Source organism: Rattus rattus, chromosome 15 (genome assembly GCF_011064425.1).
Source record: "Rattus rattus isolate New Zealand chromosome 15, Rrattus_CSIRO_v1, whole genome shotgun sequence".
NCBI lineage: Eukaryota > Metazoa > Chordata > Mammalia > Rodentia > Muridae > Rattus > Rattus rattus.
The window spans coordinates 78,949,702-78,974,026 of NC_046168.1; the positions used below are offsets into that span (position 1 = coordinate 78,949,702).

General features: G+C 43.3%; 1 protein-coding gene across 1 annotated transcript in view; it reads right to left on the minus strand.

Moving 5' to 3' along the window:
* Positions 1–21,986, minus strand: part of Sncaip (synuclein alpha interacting protein) — a 136,190-nt gene extending 114,204 nt beyond the window's left edge. Inside the window, exon 1 of the mRNA XM_032885561.1 lies at positions 21,606–21,986. The gene's annotated coding sequence lies outside the window, so the exon portion shown is untranslated. The remainder of the gene's footprint in view (positions 1–21,605) is intronic.
* Positions 21,987–24,325: the final 2,339 nt, after the last annotated feature.

The following is a 24,325-nucleotide window of genomic DNA, read 5'->3' on the forward strand; positions in this document are numbered from 1 at the left end:
TATGTGTGTGTATGTATGTATGTGTGTGTATGTATGTATGTGTGTGTATATATATATATAACATATATATGTTATTTCTTTTCTCTACAACAAAAGTCTTATTACAAAATTTTCTCTTAAATTCACTTTTTTATAAAAAATGGGTTCTATAAAACAGTAACTAGGAAATAAATGCCAACTATAAAGTATAGAGATTATAGTTATGACACAGGACACCATTGTATGCTGTTCAAATTTCATTTTCCCTGGCTCCTGGGGGAGGATTCTGCCCAATGTCCAAGGCTATTAACTTTCAATAGGAATTGACACTTGGTTAATGAGTGACCTTACATCACAATCCTGCCAGTGATGAGATGGTCTGGGTTGTATGGGCCAGGTTCCACTGCTGTAACCTGGTTCAGTGCTAAAGGGCTCCCTAGCCTTTAGGGTCTCCTGTGAGCTTGCTGAGGCCTTAGGTGGGACTTAACAAGAGAAACCCACCTTTTCTTGCCCCTTCCTTTAATCCAGAGGCGTTGACTTGGGAGTACTATTTAATGCACTTCCCGCTGAAGGTCTGTTTCCAGGGAACCTGATGTGCATGAGTGATGGCCCAGACTCAGGTGGCCAGGCTGCCTGCACCATCCCAACTCAGGTACCTTCTACTTCCCTTCAGTGGAGAACTATGGGGTTGCTCTAAAACCACATAGGAATACTTTGGGAGAAAATGGAAAGAAAAAAAGAAAGCTAGTTTCATCTAGGCAAATGATCATTTTATTCTTGTGATTTGCAAAACTGAACAGCTATTCAAACAGCACCGTTTTGACAGTCTGAGTAGCCACGGGCAGTGGCTTTATTCTTTGGGTCATTGGCATCTGTTCCTTTCAGTGTTCACCAAGAAACTAAGCCCACATCTACAGGATCACTGTCAGTTTTGCCTCAGGGAACAAGACTGAAGGAATAATCCACAAATTAGGGTACACATCAGAACCCAGTAGCTTCTCCATGTGTATATTTTACTTGATATTTAAGTTAGGATTATTGCAAAGTTTCAAGATTTCACATTTCCTATTAAGATAATTTTCAATTGCAGAACAGAAGTAGATGAAGTGATCATTCTAATGTGAATCTACATTTCTTAAATTAGGCTGCACTATTAAAATCCTTTCTCTAATCCATATAATAATTTTCCTTCCACAATGTCAGCACCTCATGTCCACTCTCCTGAAACCTGTGCACTGTCTTCTCCTTCTCAGCACCTCTCTGCTAGGAATCTCGAGTTAACCAGGTAGAGACTCTGATGAGGGACCTCGGTGCCAACTCATCTCTTTATGTAATAAAGAGATAAACCCTTAAAAATTCTCTTCTGTTATTTGTAAACCACGTCAGACAGAGGTAATGAAGAAGGACAGCCTTGGGGACATGTACTAGGGCCCAAGTCTCAGCTGAACTTCAGTAGCTGTGTAACTTAGGCACCTCATTCTCATCCTGGCTTCATTCTTGTCTCCTCCTCCTCCTCCTTCTCCTCCTTCTCCTCTTTCTCCCTCTTCTCCTAAGATATGCTAACTGTCTTACAATTCACTGAGCAGTTGTGAAGAGTGTGTTGGTTAACTTATGCAAAGTACCGTAGAAGTGTGCCCTGGGTCTGGAGCTAGGGGAGGGCTAGCTACTATTCATTGCTCACTCCATTCTCAGTTAACTTGGCTGCTTCTTCTTAGGACCCCACTGGAGTGCTTAAGCCTGCCCCATTCATCTCCAGGATGGTACTTCACACTCCACCAGATTCACCACTGTCCTCACCATGAGCACAGTCTTCCATACTTATTTACTCTTTGAGAAAAAAATTAGCATTTTCTTATGTGTTCATATGATGGGGGAGGCAGAGGGAGGAGGTGCAGAGTGTCGTGATACAGCATACAGGTGGAAGTCAGAGGACAACTTTGTGTGGTCAGTTTTCTCCTTCTACTTTTATGTGTGTTCTGAGTTTTGAACTTGGGTCGCCATGCTAGTTCAACAAGCACCTTTACCAAATGATCCATCTTCCCTCTGCCCCACACTGATCTACTCTTGCCTTTTACTTCCTCCAGGTCTACTGTGTTTTTCCATTTCTACAAGTTTTAAACGACTTACAGTCTCTGCATCTCCAAACATTGTCCATTGTGTCCTAATCACATCAACATCCTAAGTGTTAGTAACCTTGGTAATAGACTATGATCTGTGACCTTCAAGACACAACACAGGCAGGACTGCTTTGCTGCAAAATGGGGTGCCTGTTCTCTGCTGGTTATATAAGCTGCATTTTGCTCCGTTTGACATACCAGCCCTATTGGCTGTACCTCTCTACCGAGAAGATTAGGGAAAAAGAATTTACTCTTTTCAGTTGAGCAGATTCACCATGAGAGCTTAAGCACTTAAGGAAATGGAAGACCAATTGGAAGAGAAGATATGGTTTCCAATTAACTATGCACTTACGTCAAGAGCACAATGCTTTTCTGTAAATGAGGTATGATGGCTGCCAACAAATGCTTTTGTGGCTACCTCACCCAAAGTCATGAGCAAGAACACAGGTTCTGGTTTTAAGTTTCTGACTGTTCAAGGCCGTGTCAGACAGAAAGGGCGGCCTCCCACTTTTAAAGGAGCTACTGTGCATTGACTATGCAAGGCAAGCAGTAAAACCCTAGTGGGAGTCAATAAATGGAGAGATAGAAGTCAGAAAATACCCAACCAACAAATAGGTTCCGTAATAATGTGACATTTTTATGGTCACATTTTTTAACCATAACAGCACTTTGAATGGTGTGCATTATAGTATTTCAATTTAGTCATTTATCTAGAAATGAGTTTTATCTTGGCCCATAAATAAACAGTGACACTTCAGCAATTTGAAAAGCTCAGCTTCCCCCATGTGCTGGGAAGCTCATTTCACAATTACAGACACACGTGCCCTTTTGTGCCGTGTTCCTTAATCTTTGATTTATGGTACCTATCTTGGTGCTCACCTCATTCTGTGAACTACACAAAGTTTATCCAAGCTCAGCTATTTCATTCTTTTTCCTAATCTTAATGGGTTATTTTCTCCACAGTGTCTATCTAACAAATAGATTAGGGAGAGAGTAGGTACCCTTTCAGTTCCCCCCAGCACTACGGAGCGTCTCCACATGTTAAGGCAGAAATAAGGAAGGCATTTCCCTAATAGCCTGACTTGTTCTTCCAGAAAGCCTTTGATTCTCTGGCCCCTGCTTCTCCCTCTGCTTGCTCTCAAAGGCAATTGCTGCCTGCCCCCTCCTTTCCCAGGTTCACTTTCAGCAGACTCCTTCAGCCGGAAGATTAACAAAGAAAATGAACCAGGCACAGGGTGGTTCCTCTTTCTTCCATCTTGCCTACCTTTACGTGGTGTGACAAGTGGTTGCTTGTGGCACCACTTCTAGCCTCTCCCAGAGTCTTGCTACAGATCTGAGTCTTATCACACACGCCAGGAAGCACTGGAGATGGCTTTGTGGCAGTGCGCTTAATTTGAGGGGAACCAAGGTCTTGCTCAAGGTCGGAGGAGATAAGTGTAGGTTCTTACGCCCTACGTCACCTGGGTCCACACGTCACAGACTTGGCATGAACTGTAAGGGTTGTGCTCTGGGGTTTCTGCCAATGACTTGCTTCATTGCAGATGTGAATTTTCTTCTCTGTGTTTCATTATTTCTGTTGTTTTAGAAGGCAGGGGTAAATGTGTATTTACTCCCTTTTAAACTAGAAGTCAGGATAAAACATATTTTTAAGGTCTGAAACCAGGCTGATTATTGAATAGCCACTAAAATCCATAGAATACAAAATGACATCCAGATTATAAGTAGTTATGATACTAAGTAAACAAACTCAGAAAACCACCAAGACAGGAAATATTTGTCTCCAAAATGGAGAATTTTTTTTCAATTGACAGCTTTACATTTTCTATTTTGGACTTTTGGTGAACAAGTTTTGCATTGTAACAGTCAGCAAGCAATGTCTACAAAACCACGGTCGGATGGCAGCGCAATGTCTGTAGGATGCTGTCCTACGAAATGATTCTCTTATGCTGGTCAGTGTCCGAATCTAGAATTGGCTGTGAGAAGGCCTCTGAACGCACCTGAGGAGGGTTACCTTGACCACGTTAATTGGTACGGAAAGACACATACTGAGTGCAGACAGGACTGATCCCTGGGCTGAGGCTCCCAGACCGGGAGCCGAGCATAAGCATTGGTGTGTGTACTCACTACTCTCCTCTGACCACGGCTGCAGAGTAGCTGGCTGCTTCAAGCTCCTGCCACTGTGGCTTCCCCATCATGATGAGCTGTACCTGAAACAACCCCTTCTCACTGAAGTTGCTTTTGTCAAGAGTACTTTATCCCAGTGACAGAAGAGAAAAAAAGACAAGTCTGCACACTTACTCATTTCAGCACATGTTTGCTGAATTTCTGCTGCGGGTCAAAGACAGTGCAAAGATTTATAGAGACAGCATTGAATAGTGGTGAGGAAGAAATACAATAGATAAGCAATAGAACTTTGGATCTGAAGTTGGGGTAAGTGTTATGACGGAGAAGCAATGCAAGGTGGATGTTTTGAGAATGGATACTGTGTTGAGTCTAAGAAAGTGAAGCAGTGTTTTCTTTTTTAAGTAGAGTCTCAGTGGGTTAACATCAGAGATCATGAATTCTGTGATTGTTAGGCAATGCTATGTTCTGAACTTTGTGTCCTGTTAAATTCATATGTTAAAGTCCAATCACCATCCAGACGGTATCAGCAGGTGAGCGTCCTTGAAAGGTGATTGGGCTAGGAATGATTACTCTCTGCAGAGGATCTGGAGTGCTCCCTGATGCTCTTTCATCAGGTGAGGACTCACTGAGGACTCAGCATCTACAGACCAGAATATGACTCCTAACTAGGTACTGGGTCTGGTGGTCCGTAATTTGGAGCTTCTCAGCATCTCTCTGGGAGTATAAGAGTAAGTTTCAGATATTTATAGGCTACCTAGCTTTTCGTATTTTGTTATAGCAGCTTGAACACATTAACACAGGAATTCTGGTTCAAGTGTCCACATAGTCAACCATTATTCTTTCCTAACAATGAGCATTGAAGCTTAGGATTATTTTGCTTGAAACTGGATGTTGACGGTGGGAAAAAAGAGACTTCCCCAGGAAAGAGCACGCCAAATGGCTCCCCAGTACCAAGTGGTCAGCCTTGAAAACATACATGTGAGTAACATCATATAGACTGAGCAGGATGTACTTGTATTGCATACTGTGTATTTTTAAAAAGGTACACATATGCATATACGTATGTATTTGTAAGAACAATTGACAGAAAGGAGGCCATGAATTTGAAAATAAAGCAAGGAGTATATGCCTGGGTTTAGAGGGATGGGGAGGTAAAAATGATATTATAGCATAATCTCAAATTATAACCAAAAATAATAACACACAGCATTTATACTTAAAAACTCAAAGTTTTTAAGTATAATTTAATAATTTTCATGCATCTCATAATTTTATCAATTTGTGTTTAAAAGCCATGTGGCGTGCGTCTCTGTCTCATGATATATCTACTCTTTTCCTTTTAGACTCTGGTCATATATTCCACTTCCGTGCTTGTCATCAGTTGATTGATCTTCTGAATCTAACAAGCTTGCTGCCTCAAATATTGACTGACTTTGTAAGTTGAATAAAGTAAGTTCCTTGGTAACTTCTAAGGAACTCACGCTGAGTTCTCTATGCATCCCAGCCACTCATGTACCTTGATCCAACATCATTGGGGAACACTATTAACAAGTTTTCTCTGTTTGATCTATTACCTTAAAGCCACTACAGGTCTAAAAATTAACTTTTTTTAAAACTAATGTACTCTTCTAAAAGTTCACTATCAGAAAAATCTCAATGCCCAACCTTCAATTTTCCTTTTGCCATATCACCTCCAAAATCGTTCTGCCATCTTGTTTTAACTCCTTAAAAGAGAAAAATGTATGTAAATAAATTAGCAGGCCACCTGGTCTTCCATGATTGCTTAGGAAACGCTATTGCTTGTGCCACAGCTACACACGCCAGACATGCAGCGAAGCAGGAGTACAGCAGATGTGATGGAAACACGGTGTCTGGCATTGAGGTGTCCATGGACAAAAGTAAATAATCTTCTACCACACAGATAGTGAGGTGAGGGCAGAGGGCAGAGGGCAGAGGAAATGAGTCGATGGGGCAAGAAGGCTGAGCATGAACAAGAGGAGGAAAACACCCAGGAGGCCAACAGTCTCTGGGAATGTCTGGAATACTGAAGCCATTCAGCAATCGTAGCAACCATGGTGTCAAGTAAGGGGGGGTTAGGCCATGGATTCCGTGAAGCCAAACGTGTGGATGGGACCAAAATCATATGGATTTATATGACGGACTCAGGATTTTGGTTTTTAATCCAAACCTAATGAAGATCCAGTACACATCTGCTAGCAAAAATCTTTGAAGAGATCGCTTTTAGGAATGAGGCAGGGATAGACCAGAAAGTAGACGAATTAAGTTGCTGCAATATTAAGCACAAGTCAAAGCAGTCCTACACCTAACAGTAATGGTCAAGGGGAAACAAAACACTCTCAATGGTATCTTTGCAGACTTTTTGTCTCAGATTGCTTTGTTTGGGCAGCTTTTGTCTTATTGGCCTAATGGGTTCCAATTTAGTGTGGTTTTGTTTTGTTTTGTTTTGTTTTGGTGTGTGTGTGTGTGTGTGTGTGTGTGTGTGTTTGCACAAACATTCTCTCTTTTTTTTTGTTTGCCTATTTGTTTTCAAAAGAGAGAGAAAAAGAGGGGAAGTGGAGTTAATGTGTGGGGAGGTAGAAAGGATCTTGGAAGAGTTTGGAGAGTGGGAAATCGTGAAGAGGATATACTATACGAAAAAGCATTGTTTTCAATTAAAAGGAGACAGAAAGTTGCTACAGCAATCGGAGGGGAAGATGATGGCAACATTAATAAAGACAAGATAAATGGGGACAGGAGAAAGAAAAACATTGAGAGTAACATAAAAATATATAAAAAGCAGGGCTTGTTGAGTCTTGCTAGGAGATGGGGGATGTTTGGAGACTAGGCACCATTGCAGACAATTTCCTTGAAAGCTGGAACTATTCAATAGCTAGGGAATTGGAACAAAGCCAGGATCTTGAAAGAAAGGAGATTTTCTTTGAGAGTATAAAGTTTGTGAGACACATCTTTACCCCCTCCCCCAACCTTTTAAAGAGAACACAGAAGTTCAGATGGCAAGAAGACAAAGAGGATTGCTAGACCAGGATTAGAGATGAGAGTGTGGACATCAGGAGCACAGGTGACAGGCTAAACCTCAAGAATGAATGGTGCAGTCTACACAGGATTATATATCAGTATCATTCAGCGAATGTGGCACATAAACGCCCTTCCTCTTCAGTGGGAAATGGATCAAGACCTGGCTCCAGTCATCCTTTGAAACTCATGTCAGCCACGCCCACACCATATGTCTTAGTGTAAAATGACACCAAAATATGATTTCCAGATTCTGTCAAACTCTAATGCTCTCCTGTCATTTCCTGCCCAGTGACCATTCATTCAGCCTTTACCTCTAACATGAAACGCCATGTTTTCTGGGAAGCCTGTGGTAATCTGATCATGCCCTTTGTGTTGTAGAGAAGGTCCCTTGTTCATTCTCCTCTGTCCTAGAGCACTGATTCCCTGTCCTTACTATTGGTAGGCACCTTCCTTCATTGGTTAGAACATTTCTAGGAGGGAAACACTTCATTCATAACCAAAAGGTACTAAACCATGTGTTCATAGAACAAATGCACAGAATAATGAGACCTCCCTGTGCAAATAACACCAATGGCATCACTAACAGTCCCTGACTACTGTTTGGAAAGCAGTCAGGGAAGGTTCTTAGGAATAATGTAATATTTTCAGTACAACCCACTAAACTTCATTGTGTTCTTAGACTACTGCTAAGAATCAGTACAAACTGATTTGAAAACAATCTAATATTTATAGTAATTACTAGGAACATATGACTATTCCATTCAAGGAAATAAATAAAAGAGGAAACTGAAACAGTGAAAGGCAGTGGTAGAGACTAAGGATGGATAAGGAGACATTAGGACAGCTGTTCTCAACCTGTAGGTCATGACCCCTTCAGCAAGGCTCTATCTCTAGAAGTATTTGCATTATGATTCACAACAGTAGCAAAATTAGAGTTATGAAGAAGCAATAAAAATAACTTTATGGCTGGGGGTCACCACAACATGAGGAACTGTATTAAAGGGTTGCAGTATGAGAAAGGTTGAGAAGCACTGCCATAGAGCAGTTTGGTACAAGATCTCAGGACAGAATAATTTGGCCTGGAAGTGCAGCTCAACAGAGCAGCTGCCTATCACATGTAGGACAGGGATTTGATTAACAGACTGAAGATTATGGATAGCTCAAAGATAATTTATGTGTGTGTGTGTGTATATGTATATATATATATATATGAAAGCTAACATTTATATAGTTTTTAATATATAAAAATATATTCTTAAAAAGTATCAAGAAGGAATCCTACCTGGAAAGACCTTAAAGAAAATACTAGTAGGGAAAGTAAGAAAGAAAAACAGGACCCCAGTGTTCCAAATGCCAATACTGCATCCTTGAAAGGCCAGGTCATTTGGCAGTGGGCTATTTGCTTTTGTCTGCTCAGCTCCTTCCTCAGGAGGGATGATATATAAATACTTCTCTGGGCTGAAAAAAAAACCTTTCCATTTAACTCTACCTAATTGTAAAAAAAACAAAAACAGAGGAAGCATTTCTGCAATTCCCTTCCCCAACCTATATTGTTAGAGGGAAAATATGTAGACATTTTTCCCCAAGACACTGAAAGATGCATTCATATATGTGGTCTGAAATTTCAGTAACTATAACATTTTTTATCAAATGAAAGAAAGCATGCTATTCACCTTTTTTTAATTGTTTTTTCTTCAGGGAATTTTCTGATTTTCATTCTTAAGTTTAATGAGCGTAAGTTCGAGTGAAATAATGCTAAAAATCACAAAGCTTTATAAGGCTTAAGAACAAGCCTTGTAAAAGAGAGAGCAAGGATGTATCAAACATCTCAGTGCTGGTCTTCTATTCTGCAGGGGTCAAGGAGAAATCTCACTGTAACATCTTCTACCTTGGAGCTAACTACCAAGAAGATAGAAATGTTCAGTGCTTTCAATCCCAGACCTTATAGTAATTAACCCAAAGAGGCTGAAATGTTCATGATTCAGTCCTATTATTTACAAATCACAACTGCAGATTATTACTTTAGACATTCTCAATTATCCCATGTATATTTTGCTTTAATTTACTAAATACTTTGAAGTCATAGCTTTCTCTTCCAGATATGTCATGACCGTGTAGCCTGTGCTAAGAAAGGAGATGGAACTTTCTTCACTGTTTGGTTCTGCCATGGGAGCATTGAATGACCTTTACCCCGAATGTCCCCCCTTTCACTTCTAACATTTGCAAAGTCATAATCCTCTTCCCTTTAAGCTTTGAAAGAGTTAAACGGTGGGATAATAACGTTGCATACCCAGTTCGTTACTCAACAGTAAGAAGCTGTGGGCAGTGTAGCTGAGCAGAGGAGCCCAGAGGAAGCTGAGGGTTCGATCCTCAGTGTTTCTCATTGGTGACCCAATGGCGATAATGCCCAGAATGTCAATAAAGGAGCTACACATCCTGCATTTCGCTCAGTAATGGAATATGAGTGTAACATGTGTAAGATTATACCACCTATCTATCAATTTTTAAGATGATTTATTTAATTTGTATGAGTATACTGTAGCTATCTTCAGAACACCAGAAGAGGGCATCAGATCCCATTCTAGATGGTTATGAGCTGTCATATGGGTGCTGGGAATTGAACTCAGAACCTTTGGAAGAACAGTCAGTGCTCTTAACCACTGAGCCATCTCACTAGCCCAAATCTTAGTTTATGTAAGGGCCTTCCACAATGTTCATACAAGGACTAAACCATCCAATGAAGGGATTTTCATTATGGAAGAGTCAGCTTTGTTGGATGAACACTAAAAAGCAATCATTGCACTAAACCTACCAAAATCATGCCACTCTTGTGACATTCTGAGTCTAGTGACTTCTGAGTGAGGTTATCACTCTGTCAATCAAACAGATCATAGACACGAATGCAATTTGACGATAGTTTAATATGAAGACCAAGAGAAGGTGTAGAACTCTTAGCTCCTAAGATTTTTGAGGAGCAGATCCCAGGTTGAAGTGTCTGGAGGAGGGAACAGAGGCCACAAACCAGTAGCCCAAGAGAGATCTGCAGCCACCACCTATGGCCAACAGGGAGGTGCTTGGCAATGGGAAGTTCATGGGAAAACCCATCCTTTCTCTGCACTTGTTCTCTAACATTCAGCGGACTCTTGCTGGTTAGTGAGATATTGTAATATACCAATCAGAAGCAAGAGACCAACAGAGCCCATCCATTCATCCTAGAAAGCATCCAACATATGCTTCAGCACACACAGTGGATGGAGAAAAGTAGGAAGGATCTGACGTCACTATTCCTATCTAAACCCTACCACTAAAGCTCACAGGTGAAGTAATTAATAAACATTTGTGAACTTGAGAAAGGGTGAAACTGTATCAAAATATTGAAAAGTTTTATAAACCATACTAAACCATATCTAGATATTAGACGCTAGATAATCTGGATATCTAGATATAAGACGCTAGATAATCTGGCCCTTGCTCTGGTGTCCAACATCATGCTTGGGACCAGTGCGATGTCTACATCCTGTCTACCATTATTATCCAATGGGGTTCATGGTCCTCTGCTTGGGCAGACAATGGAGATGAGAGGAGTTAACATTCTGAACATGTTTGTAATTTATATGTCCATTTTTAGTATCTTGTTTTTCTATCTCATTATCGTCAAAGCTCCAAATTCTTTCCTAGCATCAAAAGTTCTCGAAAAGTCGGATTGAATGTCTTATGATTTCATTTACCTTTTAAACTGTCTGCCAACATCTACCAGGAAAGGCATTTTGCCTACTTATTTCATAGGGCCTGTATTCAGATGCTCTGTGTATAAATACGTGACTTTCTTTTGTAAATTAAAACCCCTAACACTGGTTAATTGCATTGGAGTTAGCCTCAGGGCTTGGGTTATAATAACACATTCGCTTTTCAAGACATGCTGAAAGATCTGGTTCTCTAGCTAGTGTACACTGATCATGTGGTACCCTTCAACACGGGGCTACATACTTTTATAGGCCGAGAAATCAGCTTTTACCAAAATTAACAACCAGCTCTCCACGGCAACACACCAGCAATTATCCTAAAGGTGGGTATGAGTGTGTCCTAATCACTGCTAGAGATAGCTAAGAATATTTGCTGACAGTCATGATCCAGGCTCCTGGTAGCCAGTGAAAACCCCTTTCTAATTCTATCCAGCTTGTTCTGAGATTGGATATAAGATAGAATCTGGTAATGAGCCCAAGTTCTCTCAACTCTGATCCATGAGACAGCCAGTCAAGTGTTTTGCTGGCTTGCCCTCTCTTAGCAAGGCCCCTGCTTTGAAATACCAGACCCTGAGGATAACAGTCTGGCTCAAATAGATCAAATAGGAATTTGTCCCTGTGGGTTTTTTTTTCCTTTCAATCTTTCTTGTTTCTGAGCTTGGGGAGGACACGTTTTTAATGCCTGGTCCTGACTGAAAGAGCACAGAGCAATCTCTTGTTCTGTGGGACAAGGCGAGTGAAATGGCAGAGCTTCTCCTTCCCATGCTGTGCAAATATCAGCTCTGCATTAAAAAAAACCACTATTGCACAATGCATCATGCAGTGAGGCTTGCCAAATTGGGGAGAAAGAAAGAAAAGCAGAATAGAATGGGTTTCCTACATGCACATTTTAATGATTTTGGAAAATCGTCAACCTGGATCAAATTTAAAAAAAAATGATTTGACAATTTTCCACTAGAGCCAGAATGCAAAGTCTGGTGATAGTTAAATTTCAAGAAACTTTCTACTTTCTTGATAAGTCTAACAAATAGAATTACTTTATTCCACTAAAATCCCAACCCTTCACGATGCTTATTTCATGCAGGTTTGGGGGCGGGGACGCTTTTTCAAATAGCCACTGATGTTGTACTTGTGCACAGACACCCATGAGCCCACTGCAATGAAATCTTTGAAAACACAGGGCTTCTGAGCATGAAACATGCCTACAGACATTGTGGAAGTGAGGAGCAGCGAAGAATCCTCCAACGGGGAGAAACAGAACTTCCCCCCTCCTCAGCAAATCAATCGGGAACTTCCGAAGACCTCCTCCGCTGTTTCTTAGCAACACTAGTAAACACTGTACTACATCCAGTACTGGAGACTTTCACCATGTTAATCTGTGGGTACTCAATTCAATTAAAGATTAGACTTCTCAATTGTAGTTTCAGTACACAGCAGGCTACTGAAGTGCCATGATCAGCGGCTAAGTGTGCTTACATCAGCACAACTCCAGGAGCGAAAATGAATCATTTATTTCCATCTCGCTTTGGCTGCTCTTCTTCCAAGGCGCCGTTCTGAGTTCATGCGCTTTGGAGAGCATTGGAATTCTATGGTTAACACACAGCTTGGAGACCTCATTTATGAAAATTCCTTTAAACCTTTCGCCACTTTGACAAATCCCGTCCAAGTTCGCTGAGCCAATTCAAAAGTAGCTCTCAGCCCTTTTATAGGTTTTCAATTACACCAGCACAGCAACCCAGAACCATGGTGTTAGCTGCTGTGTGTGAGCTGCAGAGGAACTTGAATTCTTTTTTAGGAGACTGGGATGAAAGCCCCAAATTAGAGCCAATGGATGAAACTTTGTCTACCTCGAACTGTCCATGCCTCACTGACACGGCTGTCAGATAACTTAAACATGGCTCGTGTTTAGTTATTTACCATATGGTATATGTGATGATTTTTCTAGCTTTTAGGAATTTACTTTGCAAAAATAAATATTGGCACATTACCCCATGCTCCAGTTGCCCTAGATAGAGTTTTCCTTATGAAATTGCTCAAAATGTTGTCTGTGTTCATTAATCCTCCTGATTCACAGCATAGAACAGCAAGATTTACTTTTCTGCTGTGGATCAGGCACAATTTCAAGAAGGTCAAGGGACTCTCCAGCGTGAAACTGGCAAGTGTTGGTCAAATGGAGGCTAAGCCTAACTCTAATTGATTTCAGCATACTTTTTCCCTCTATATTTATTTATTCCCATGTGCATATATGCGCATGTATGTGCATGTGTATGTTTGTGTGTGTGTGTGTGTGTGTGTGTGTGTGTGTGTACATGCCCCACAGCCCTCATATGCAACAGCACCCATGTCTCATCTGTATAAAGGTCAGAGCGTAACTTACAGGAATCAGTTCTCTCCTTCAACCATGTGGGTGGTGGGTATAGACCTCAAGTCATGAAACTTGGCAGCAGACACCTTTATCCACCAGGCTATCCTGCTGACCTTAAAGGCATTTTAAAATTATTATTGAAGATTTCAGTGTGTGTGTGTGTGTGTGTGTGTGTGTGTGTGTGTGTGTGTGTGTGTGTAGGTATGTGTATGTCAGTTGAGTACAGGTTTCTCTAGAGGACAGCAGAGGGCATTCCCATCCCCTGGAAATGAAATGCCAGGAAGTAGGGAGCTGCTGGATGTAGGTGCTGGGAGCTGAACTGGGGTCCTCTGAAGTGAAGTATGTGCCTTTAACAGCTGAGCCCTCTCGTTTACCCCTCAAGCAGTCTGTAAATGGGCGTGAGAGCCAATCGCATTCTTTGTCCTGATTTCAAGTGTTTTATTACTTAGATGAAACACTAATATCTTCCCTGGTTTCAAGCTTTGCAATTTTTACATATGTGATTAGCATGGTTTCTGTGAGTAGCAAACTTTTAGATGTGGTTGAATGGGTTGTTTGAAGTGACATTTATCACTGAGGGTAAAGTAGACATGCAAAAACCATGTTTTTAACCAATTAGAAGCTCTTGCAGAAATTTAAATATTGCCGCATATGCAAAGGCAATTGTACTCAGGATGTCAATCTCCCGTTTTCTCCGGGTGGGAGGGAGGGTGGTGGGACAGAGTTAACTAGAAAGCACCAAGGGAGCAGAGCAAGCGCAGGATGACGACTCTAGCTGCTCCCTGCTGCAGTTTGCTTTCTCCATGTGCACCAACGTTCTGTTTGTCAACTGACCCTTTTGGTAATCTCAGTAAGAGGTGAACAAATGGATGATTCTTTGTGTCTGGTCTGTCCTCCTGTTTGCTTTCTTATTCTAGAATGAATATTATGGTTTAATATAGTATTGCTTGACATTAAAGAGTGGAATCAAAAGATAGGCAATACACGTGGAGGCTCCGTACACAGTAGTGCAACCACTCAGTCATTCAGTTTGACCCAAATAGGGCTCTGTGACTCTGGACAGAGCTGGGAGGTGGACTGGGGGTTGTGAATGTTGTATGCTAAGTCTGAAAAGGCAAGCCTTCACGTATCAAACTTAGTGTGGCAAGTAACCCCCTTCATTCATTAATATGTTTGCCAGCTTCTGACTGCATTGCACACTACAGCAGGATACAGATGGATGGTGAAGCTTCATTCCTTACCCTCTGACCCGGTTTGGGGAGCACACAAAGCCACAGACACCTCCTGTCCAGGCAAGAGCTGAGGTTGGAGCTAAGTGTTGACTGAATCAGAGGGACTCAACCAGGGGAATCTAGAGTCCAAACCCGTATTCCACTTTGGAACCACTGGCCACAAGTAGCTGGTGAGCATTGGAAATGTGGCTAGTCTGGGTTAAACATAAAATGCACATCAAATTTCAATGACTTAGTGTGCAAAAAATAAGAAGAATGTAAGGTATTTGTTCAATGATTTGGAACACATGGAAACCCTAAGGTTTTAGATGCACTGAGTGAAGAAAGACAGATTATTAAAATCAGTGTCCCATTTTTGCTTTTACTTAGGATATGCCTATGAGAAAATGTGAAACCACCTACTTGTTCATTTATAGAGTTTTGCCTTTTTGTGTGACACTTAAAGGGAAATTCTAGGGAGGTTCTGGAGAGGAATAGGCCGTCAGCAAGAGAGTAACCATGGCATGAGAAGAGACACAGAGAGACCAGCAATGTTACTGCTTCCTGAGCTGTACTTCTGCTGCATTCATCTGCAGCAAAGGGACCCAGAGAAGATAATCCAAGGTAATAACATCTCAAGCAAATTAAGAGCAGCTTATGGTTTAAAGGGAGCAATTCTCTACTAGGGGCCCTGGCAACTAGTTAAGTCCATCTTCACCCCACCCATGGTTAATCCATTTGGTCACTCTTGCCTTCTCATCTGCAAAGAGGGGACTGAGATGGACTCCTCTGTCTGCATGCAGATCATGCCCAGCTCCTATTTCCCCTTTTAGAAGATTTCTTTTTATTCCTGCCTATGGGAATGTGTGGTGTATGCATATATAACAGCAGTTGCCTGTGGAGGCCAGAAGGGGGCACTGAACGCTTGCAGCTGGAGTGATGGTTGGTTGGGAGCCAATCATGGATGCTGAGAACTGATCTAGGGTCCTGAAAGAGCAGTTGGCTCTCGTAACCACTGGTCATCTCTCTAGCACCGTGTTTTCCTCTCCATGGCAGCCATTTAACCTTACAACAGCGCGAAAAACATTACATGTGTTGAAATGGGAGACTGATGTCCAAGCTTTTCTTTGTTGGTCAGCCATCCCTAGAGAGACATTCGCAGGGAAACAAGACACTACAACTCTCTCAGTCTTTGTCTCCTCACATGAAATAAATGGCTTCATTCATAGGCTTGTTGTGAGAATTGAATAAGCAAAGTAATTATAAGGAATCTAGGAGCCACCCAGAGCAGAGCACCCTGGATCTCACAAATGTAGCCACTAGTTGTCCTCCTCTGCGGTATAATGATTCTTCTGATCTCCAAGCCATAGATGTCAGCCCAGAAAGTTTGGGTTGCTTCTTTCTCAAACTCTATCTTGATGTGGTCACTTGGGACTAATTAAAAGCCAATCGTGAAAGAAAAAGTTGATAAATTATCTGAGCAGAACTTCAAAAGGAATCTCACTTCATGTCCAATATTCTGAGCTACAAATATGAGGCTCAAGTTAAACGAAACGGGAAAAAAAATCCAAAGAGATAAAAAGAAAAACCCTTTCTAAAAAATCTCCAAGATGAAAGATTCAGGAAATACAGTGTGAACAGCACTAAGTTTAGCTCCCATGGGAACTAGATAGTACAGTCCTAATCTTCAGCCGTCTGTCTAGAGAGAGAGACCGTCCTGTCATCAAAGGGCTCTTGTGAGATCAAGAAGGATGTAATAGTATCCTGCTGAGGCAACAGCTCTCATGAAATCATGAAGATGAGAGGAAGGAAGCCATGCCCATGAGTACCTGAAAATGATACAGATCAGCCAGCCTGCACACACCCTTCCTTCTCCTCTCTCGCTCCCTCAGAAGAAGGCAAAGTCCACACCACAAGACTTTGGGACTTGAGGTAGGCACCTTGAACTTGTCCCCAGGACAGTGACAAGGTTGTGAATGGCTCTAAACACAGCTCCATGATTTGCCTGCTTCAGAAAGACAACCCATGACTGTGGAGAGGTTTGACTACAACCGGAGACTTGAGGCACCTTCTTTGGATGACTTGGGAAGTGAAGCTTGATGGTCTCAAACAAAGAAGAGATAAAGCGTCAGAACCGAGGCAGGAGGCATCTATGGCTGACGAAGAGGTGGAGAAGATAATGAAGAAGTCAGACCTAGTGCCAAGGTTTTGGGCTCAGGATTCAGGGAGCAGACATGGTTTTCAGAAAAGTCAGCTGAGACAGGCGCCTGCTCTGTACATTGGCAGTACTCTTTCTCTCCTCTCTTCTGTATTTTCTTTTTAAGCCAGTCCTAGTATCATGAAAGGGACAAGGACTTAGAAAGGGATTTTCTTTTCAAATGTTTCTATCTGTTCCTTCTTACTTGAGGAGGTGCAGACTGTGACTTGGTTTCTCTCTCTTGCAACAAAGCATGATCCCTAACAATTTCTATGTCACAAAAGTAAAAGTTATTTTTCAGTAAGTGATAGATTAGAAAAAAAAACAGAAAGACAAAACAAAACAAAACAAAACAAACAAACAAAAAACAATCTACGTTACTATGACAGGAGTGCCCTGAAACATTTCAGTCCACAAAAGGCACTTAGGGATTTTTATAGCTGACTCTACCCTGAACAATGAACAGCCAGACCAGATTGTTTTAGAAAATGTTACTGCACCAGATAATGGCACGTTCATTCATTCAATTAACATTTATTGAGTATCTTCAGGGTTCTTAGGCTTGGGCAATAAAAAATAAACTATAAAAGTGTATGCTCAGGTTTAAGCTCGTCCATCCAGGGCTCGCTCACACAGCACATCTGCATGTGATGTCAGGAGGATTGTGTGAAAGCACGAGGCCAGGTGTTCTGTCTGGACCAGCAGCTGCACCTGATGGCGAGGACACCCCTGAATTTCAGCCGGGCTATCTATAAACGAGCTTGATGCAGCAGCAATTTGAATTAGTCTTTAGGAGAAAGAACAGAACATGTTTAAAAACCCATTCCTTCCTAGCAAAACGTCCTCTAGCGAACAGTTGTGAAGGGATCCTGAGGAGGCATTCTACTGGCCTGCCTTTTCCCTCTCTGCTCTCCATGAGGAAACCAGACTATACTGTGGACTTAACTTTTGATATTGCACCTATGGCTCACCTAAATATACCTTCCTTGTTGCTTCCTGCCTCACTGCCCCGTGCCTAGGCCCGACTCAGTTTTCAAGCGTTCCTTAGCAGTGGGCATCTGTACCACCCTTGTCTACCTCCAGCGTAACTGGCCGTGCTCTTGAGGATGCACATCCTGTGTCGAGCCACCTTGGGCAGGCTGATAAGCAGTGCCCCTGGTTCAGGAACATTCATGCCGCCCCGGCTAGGCCAAAGGGGCCTGCTAGGCTCAACCTAAATAAGGAACATTGCTCCACATACCTTGAATCGTTATTTCCCTCCTGAACAAGGTCCTTCTAACTTCCGTTTAACCTCTTAAGGTAACCGGCGATATCATAGTTGGTTTTCTGGTGCCTTCTTTACCCTAAGGAACTTGTCTACACACAGTAGTCAGTGATATACAAACGTAAGCAATAGCTAACACTGTGTGCTCTGTAGCTTATAACAATTTTGCCTTCACTCTGCCTCCTCTAATAAGCCTTTCTGGGATTGAGTTTTTCTCTCCCCCCACATAAATCACTTACTAATGTCCCCATGTCTCATAAGCGCACAATCCTCTGTCAGTCACTTAAGCTCTTTTAAATCTCAGGGTGATTTTGACTCTCTGCTTTCACCAGCTCTATTATCAGTCACCTAATCCTAAATCCGGAGTCTCCCAGAACACGGAAGCAGTGGGCACTTCTCATCTTACGTGCCCAGCGGTCCGTAAGCACTCAAGCTCTACGTTTCCGTATTTCATGACTTTGTCCTCAGCAGAATGATCCCTCTATAATAGAGTGTTCTCAAAGGTCTCATAGGTGTATTTAAAAAAGCAAGACAAAACTATTTTTGTAATTCCCTCCCATCTTAGGTGTTTCCTTTCTAAACCCCTTCAAATCTGGGGTGACCTTAGAATTTGATAAGCCAGTGGCAAAATAGCTAACATGACATGATCAGGCACTCAATACTTGCTTCTGCTGTGTGGTCACTCCTTTGCTACTCCTTCCATTGTTCTCCGAATAGAGATTTGGTACTGAGTGAAGAGACCCAGGCTAGCCTGCTAAAGAAAGAGAGCTTCCTCTCCCAGTCCACCTGTGCACTTGGATAATAGCCTGACAACAGCCACACAAGTAGTCAAGGCTATCCTAGACCCAAGGTCCTCCTCTCAGCTGAGTGACGATGTCACCTACAGGAACCTTCATTGGATTAGCAGAGCCCAGTCCAAACTGCTCACCAAAAGAACCATGATCTTTAGCCCTTTTAAGCAACTACATTATAGAATGACTTAATAACAAGTCAATCGGTAACTGAGAAAATGTTTACTTTCTCCAAATTCTTTCATGGTTTTTTTTTTTTTTTTGGTTCTTTTTTTCGGAGCTGGGGACCGAACCCAGGGCCTTGTGCTTGCTAGGCAAGCGCTCTACCACTGAGCTAAATCCCAACCCCTTCATGGTTATTATTTAGTTTTGGGGGAACTCAATTCTGACATGTCTTGTTTCATGTTCTGAAGCATTATTTAAAATTTTAGGTATCCTATTCTCTGTTTTTAATTCCCGTATGAAGAGATCATGCTGTTTGTATGTTGTGAGGTGTGTGTGTGTGTGTGTGTGTGTGTGTGTGTGTGTGTGATTTATTTTGTTTTCTTTATGTGCGTGCATCTTAGTGAGTGGATTCCACATGTATGCAAGCACTGAAGCCAGAAGAGGGCCCTGGAATATTTAGTAGCTGGAGTTAGAGAAGTTGGGAGTCACCTGACAAGGGTACTCTTAACCCATAAGCCATCTCTCTGGCCCATGCAATCTATACTTTTATATTCTATATATTCACAAACACACAATAACTAAGAGTCAAGTCAGACTTTTGAATATGTTCAGCCATCAATGAGCAATTACTCTTTTGGTCCTTTAATTTTGATTCAGATCTTTTTTTTTTCCTTGAGACAAGCTGGCTTGAAAATCACTAAGGATACCAGATGACCCTTGACCTTGTAGCTGTCCTCCTGACCTCTACCTGTCACTAGGTCCAGCTTTGATCATTAATTTTGGAGGTTTAATAGAAGAATTAAGTTGCCAAGCATAAAATATGAAGTCTGCTATCTAACTAGAAAATAATGCAGAGTTTATAGCTAAGAGACCAAATTATGTATTCATTTCAGGAAATGTTATTCTGCAAGTGAATTTGCATAGAAGTCAAAGAGCAAAAGTAAACAAGTATATACAGGTCTCTGTTTCACAGAAGCAACTATTTGATTTTCACCGCATATTATTTGTCTCGGAAGACCCACAGTTCTCCTATGGGATTTGCATCTGTAACCTGAAAGCTTGCCAAAAACCAGACTTTTTCTCTAAGAGTGTCACCGATCCTCTTGTGGCTCTTCAATTAGATTTTGCATTTAAAAGAGAAAGTCCCTTGTGCTGCTTCTAATGACGCACCTGCTACTTGGGAGATTTCTTCTTTTCACAAGAAACAAGTTAAATCTGGCAAGAAGCATGGCTCCAGGCTCTCTCTGATAGTATCAAAGAGCATTTGTATGTTTCAGATGTTTTCTGTGGGTTTCCCTCCTCCTAAGCACAGTGAAGTGTCTCCAAGTCCTTCCCAAACAACAATGCTGGCGATGGTTTTGGCCTCTATTCTCTGTTTGCACTGTACACCTGCACTGAACAGCTGTTTGGACTCAGCAAAGCTGTGACGTGGCACGCAGCAATCCACGGGCTTTAGTCACTTCCTTTCAGACATGGACAAACAGAACATATCGAATTAATGAATGGAATCCCCATTTCAGATGTACTGTCCTGTAAACTCTCTTCACAAACCGCTTAGGGACAATAACAGTTACATTCAAAATGATAAAACCTCTTTATAAACCTCCCCTTTAATGGCATTACTAACATTAGTGATGTTCTATGACCCTTAAGAGAAGCACCATCATTTGCTTTCTGATTCTAGACCTGGAAACGCATGTTATTTGATTAGGGACAATACCTAGCTAATGCTCCTTTAGAAAGAGACCTCTGTGATCAGTCCCCAAATGTCATGCATTCTTCTATTAGTTGAAAGGACAGTTTAAAGGTGTCTGCCAGCATTTTGCTATGCAGGAAGTAATTTAATATCCAGTCACATCAGAATCAGACACTGCCTCCCAGGTGTGCACACATTAGCATACGGGGCCTTCCTACATCTTGCTCTCTTGACTTTTGAATTTTTCAATATGTACAAACGAAGTACAGATTTGAACGTATTCCCAACGGAGATGTCTGCTTCATAACGAGAAAGAGGTTTTTGCCTGCTTGCAGATTCAGCGCCGAAATGATGCCTGACCATAACGTGTTTAGAGTTGACACCTCGGAGAACTGACGTCTGTGCAAATGTAATCCCCATAAACCTCCCCAGATAGTCCTTATTTCATTTTGCAAACTGTACCCTGGCAGGGCTCCACAGCACGTGGTGTGTGGCGAGACTGGGTTGCGCGGCTCTTTCTTCCTAGGGGCTCTTTGATGGACACTTGTCAGTAACAACCATGAGGAGTGGCGCCCCACCTCAAGCAAGTGAAAAAAAAAGGGCACAGACAGCAATGCTTCCTTAATTAACTTTCCCAAGGAAAGCAATGTTCCCGCAGGAAAAAACAACGTTTCCACCCTCCTAGCGGCTAGTTGGAAATGAGCAACAATGCAGTTGCCTTTTTGTCTCCTGAAGACTTTCTTTGCTGCAAGCAGTAGCGTGTTCCTCAAAGAATGCTAGTATTTCCTGTGGAAACTGTATGGCTGCCAGAACTGGCTCAGAATATTTCCCCCTTTCTTTTCGTAAAAAAAAAAAAAAATGAAATAAACAAAACGTGGCATTTGACAATAGCCAACGTTGGCTTCATCCCCACTTACCACCTGCAAACGAAAGTCACCGCCACTGAGAGGGTCAGGAAAGAAGCCTTCCCTAGGACATGGATAATCCCGGGACGCCGGACAGCGCCGGGAGGAGGAGCTGAAGCTGGACGGGGCAGCCTAGGCGCTGCGGGGCTGATGGGCCAGGGGCTCCCTTCGGGTAGCGACACCACCCGGCATCCCCTTCACGTTTGTTATTGTTCTGGTTACTAGTGTAGCTATCACCAAGCCTTCGCCCCTCCCTGGGAGCTCCTAGGAGCCTCGGCACAGCCCATCCCCGCCTCCGGGACGATCCGAGGTAGGAGCAAGCCGAACGCCAGCTAGCGCAAGGGCCAATGAAAAGAACAATCCCCCTGCACCAGAGCCTAGAACTGGGAGGCGGGAGTGACTTGGGTTCCCCGGGGTGAAGCTGCCTGGGTTACCACAGCGATCCCCTCTTGTGGCTCTCTGCAGCGGCACCGCGCGGCTCCGGGCAGAAGGGACCTGAGGCACAAAGGGGGCCCCCCGGGGTCCCGAGAACCCGCAGGGTGTCGCCGGGTGCAAAGTTGCACGGGCTCAGCCTCGGCTGCTCGAGTCCCTCTCTTCCCTGCGGCGCCTGCGGGGGGGGACCTGGACTCACCGGAGCGGGGAGGGCGGCGGGAGGGATGGACGGACAGACGGCGAGAGCGGCGGGCGCAGGAGACCCCGGCGGGCGGCGGAGGCGCTGCGGCGGCCCCGCTACGTCACAATGCGGCCGGGCGGCCGGCGCCGCACCCCGGGCCCCCCAACGGTTGCGCGCGGGCGGGGACACCCGGGGCAGCGGGACGCTGAGCTCAGGGACGCGACCACCAGGCAGGACCGACAGCGACCGTCCCCTTGATCCACAGCCCAGCCCACGCCCCTCGCTAGCAGCCGCCTTCCCCCAGTATCCCGGACCAGCGAACCTGCTGCTTCTGCTTACCTCGCGCGTTCACCTCCGCCGCCTTGGCTCTTCCCCGGAGGCTCTCTTCCCTCCTCCCCTCCCACTTTTGGCCCCCTCTTCCCACTTTCTTCCCCCGCCTCCCCTCTGGCTTTGCTGCCTCTCCTCCCCCCCACCCTCCGCCCCCCGCGCGCTCTTTCCTCCTTGGAAATGAAATCTCCCCTCACCACGATCCATGAATCAACCGCTGTCACCTCATTGGTCCCCAAACCATTCCAAGGTTCCAGCATAAAACCGGGAAATGAGAAAAGGAAGGTGGACACGGTCCTGGGAAACTGTCTTGTCTGAGGAGCGTTTTGGCGAGAGTGCTATGCCTTGGCACTGCGTCTTCAACCCCCAACCTTCCCCTCTCCAAGTCTCGCCCACCCTGGAAGACTTAGCCAAGGAGTAAAGGGGCAGGGCTGGGTTTTTTTTTTTGTTTGTTTGTTTTTTTGTTTTTTCTTTTTTCTTCTTTTTTTTTTTTAACCCAGAATGTTTTGTGCTCCTGGGTGGGTGGCGCTAGAGATTTGGGTCTGAAATGACAGTTGGTTAATTCAGCCGTGTACCCTGGGCCCTGTGATGATAGTAACTTCACTCCTAGCATACTTTATGGCGGAGGCACAGTAACGCCTGCAGCGGTGGGTGACCACCTCTTTCCTATTTCTGAAACAAAATCCAGGAAGACCAGAAGCACCGATAGCAACCTTGGCTCTCTGTTGCCCCCTTGGAAAGCTTTAAATGGCTTTGGACAAATTTCTGTTCCAGGATTGGGAAAGGATTTGAAGAGTGTTAAAGGAAAGCCATCGTGGGTTACATTCTTGTTCCAGGACATGGCTGCTTGCTTGAGGTTGTCCAAATGAGAGTGCGAAGGAAAGACTGAGTTCCGGTCAAATTAGGGTTCATCTTGCTCCTCTTTCAGCCAGTTCTCAAGGGTGGGAAGGGCTCTGAGATCCAGGGAAACCCAGTACTACCTGGGTGCTGGCAGTGGGATGCGTGCCAGCCTGTCACAGAAAAGACACTGCCAGTAAGAGAGAAGGGCCTGGGTGTTTTAAAGCGAGGTTTCTGTGAGTGATTAAGAGTGAAGCTGGAAGTCATTCTTAGGAGACACATATGTCGATTTTAGGATTAAAGATGATCAGAGTAATCCTTGCCGTGCACACAAGTGGGTTCCTACCTCTAAGGCCTGCCATAAATGTCACCCCTAGAAATGACACCCTTAACGTGATCAGAAGACAGCTCCATATGATTTAATCCTCTTCCCTACTCTTAGATGTCTTCCCCAGGTTTTCACTAAACAGCGAAGCATATGATCACACAACTCTGCCACGTGTTTACTGTAACTTATCGTGGCTAAGGACTTGCACGGAAAGCGGCTTCACGATTTTTAAAAATACATATTATCCTCTGGTAGAAAATATGAAATCGGATGACATCATACGCCACTAAAAATACTTTAGAATATTGGTTTTAATTTTCTCACATCTGGTTAGAATAAAACTTCTTTTTTCCTGGTGTAAACTCTGAGGAAAGCACATCTTGCTTCGATCCAGTAGATATGGATGGAATGGGTGTTTTCTCTCTGACGTGGAGCTAGAAACGTCGATGCCTGCCTTCTTGGCTTCATTGAATCCTTTGGGGGGGGGGAAGATTCAGATTTGAATTTATCGAAGTCAATAAATGTTGAGAGATAGGTATCCCCCTTCCGGTTGCCCTGGACACCCTACGGTTCTTGTACTGATCCAAGTGTTTACATGATTCAGTGAGAGGCTGGATTTTGTTGTAT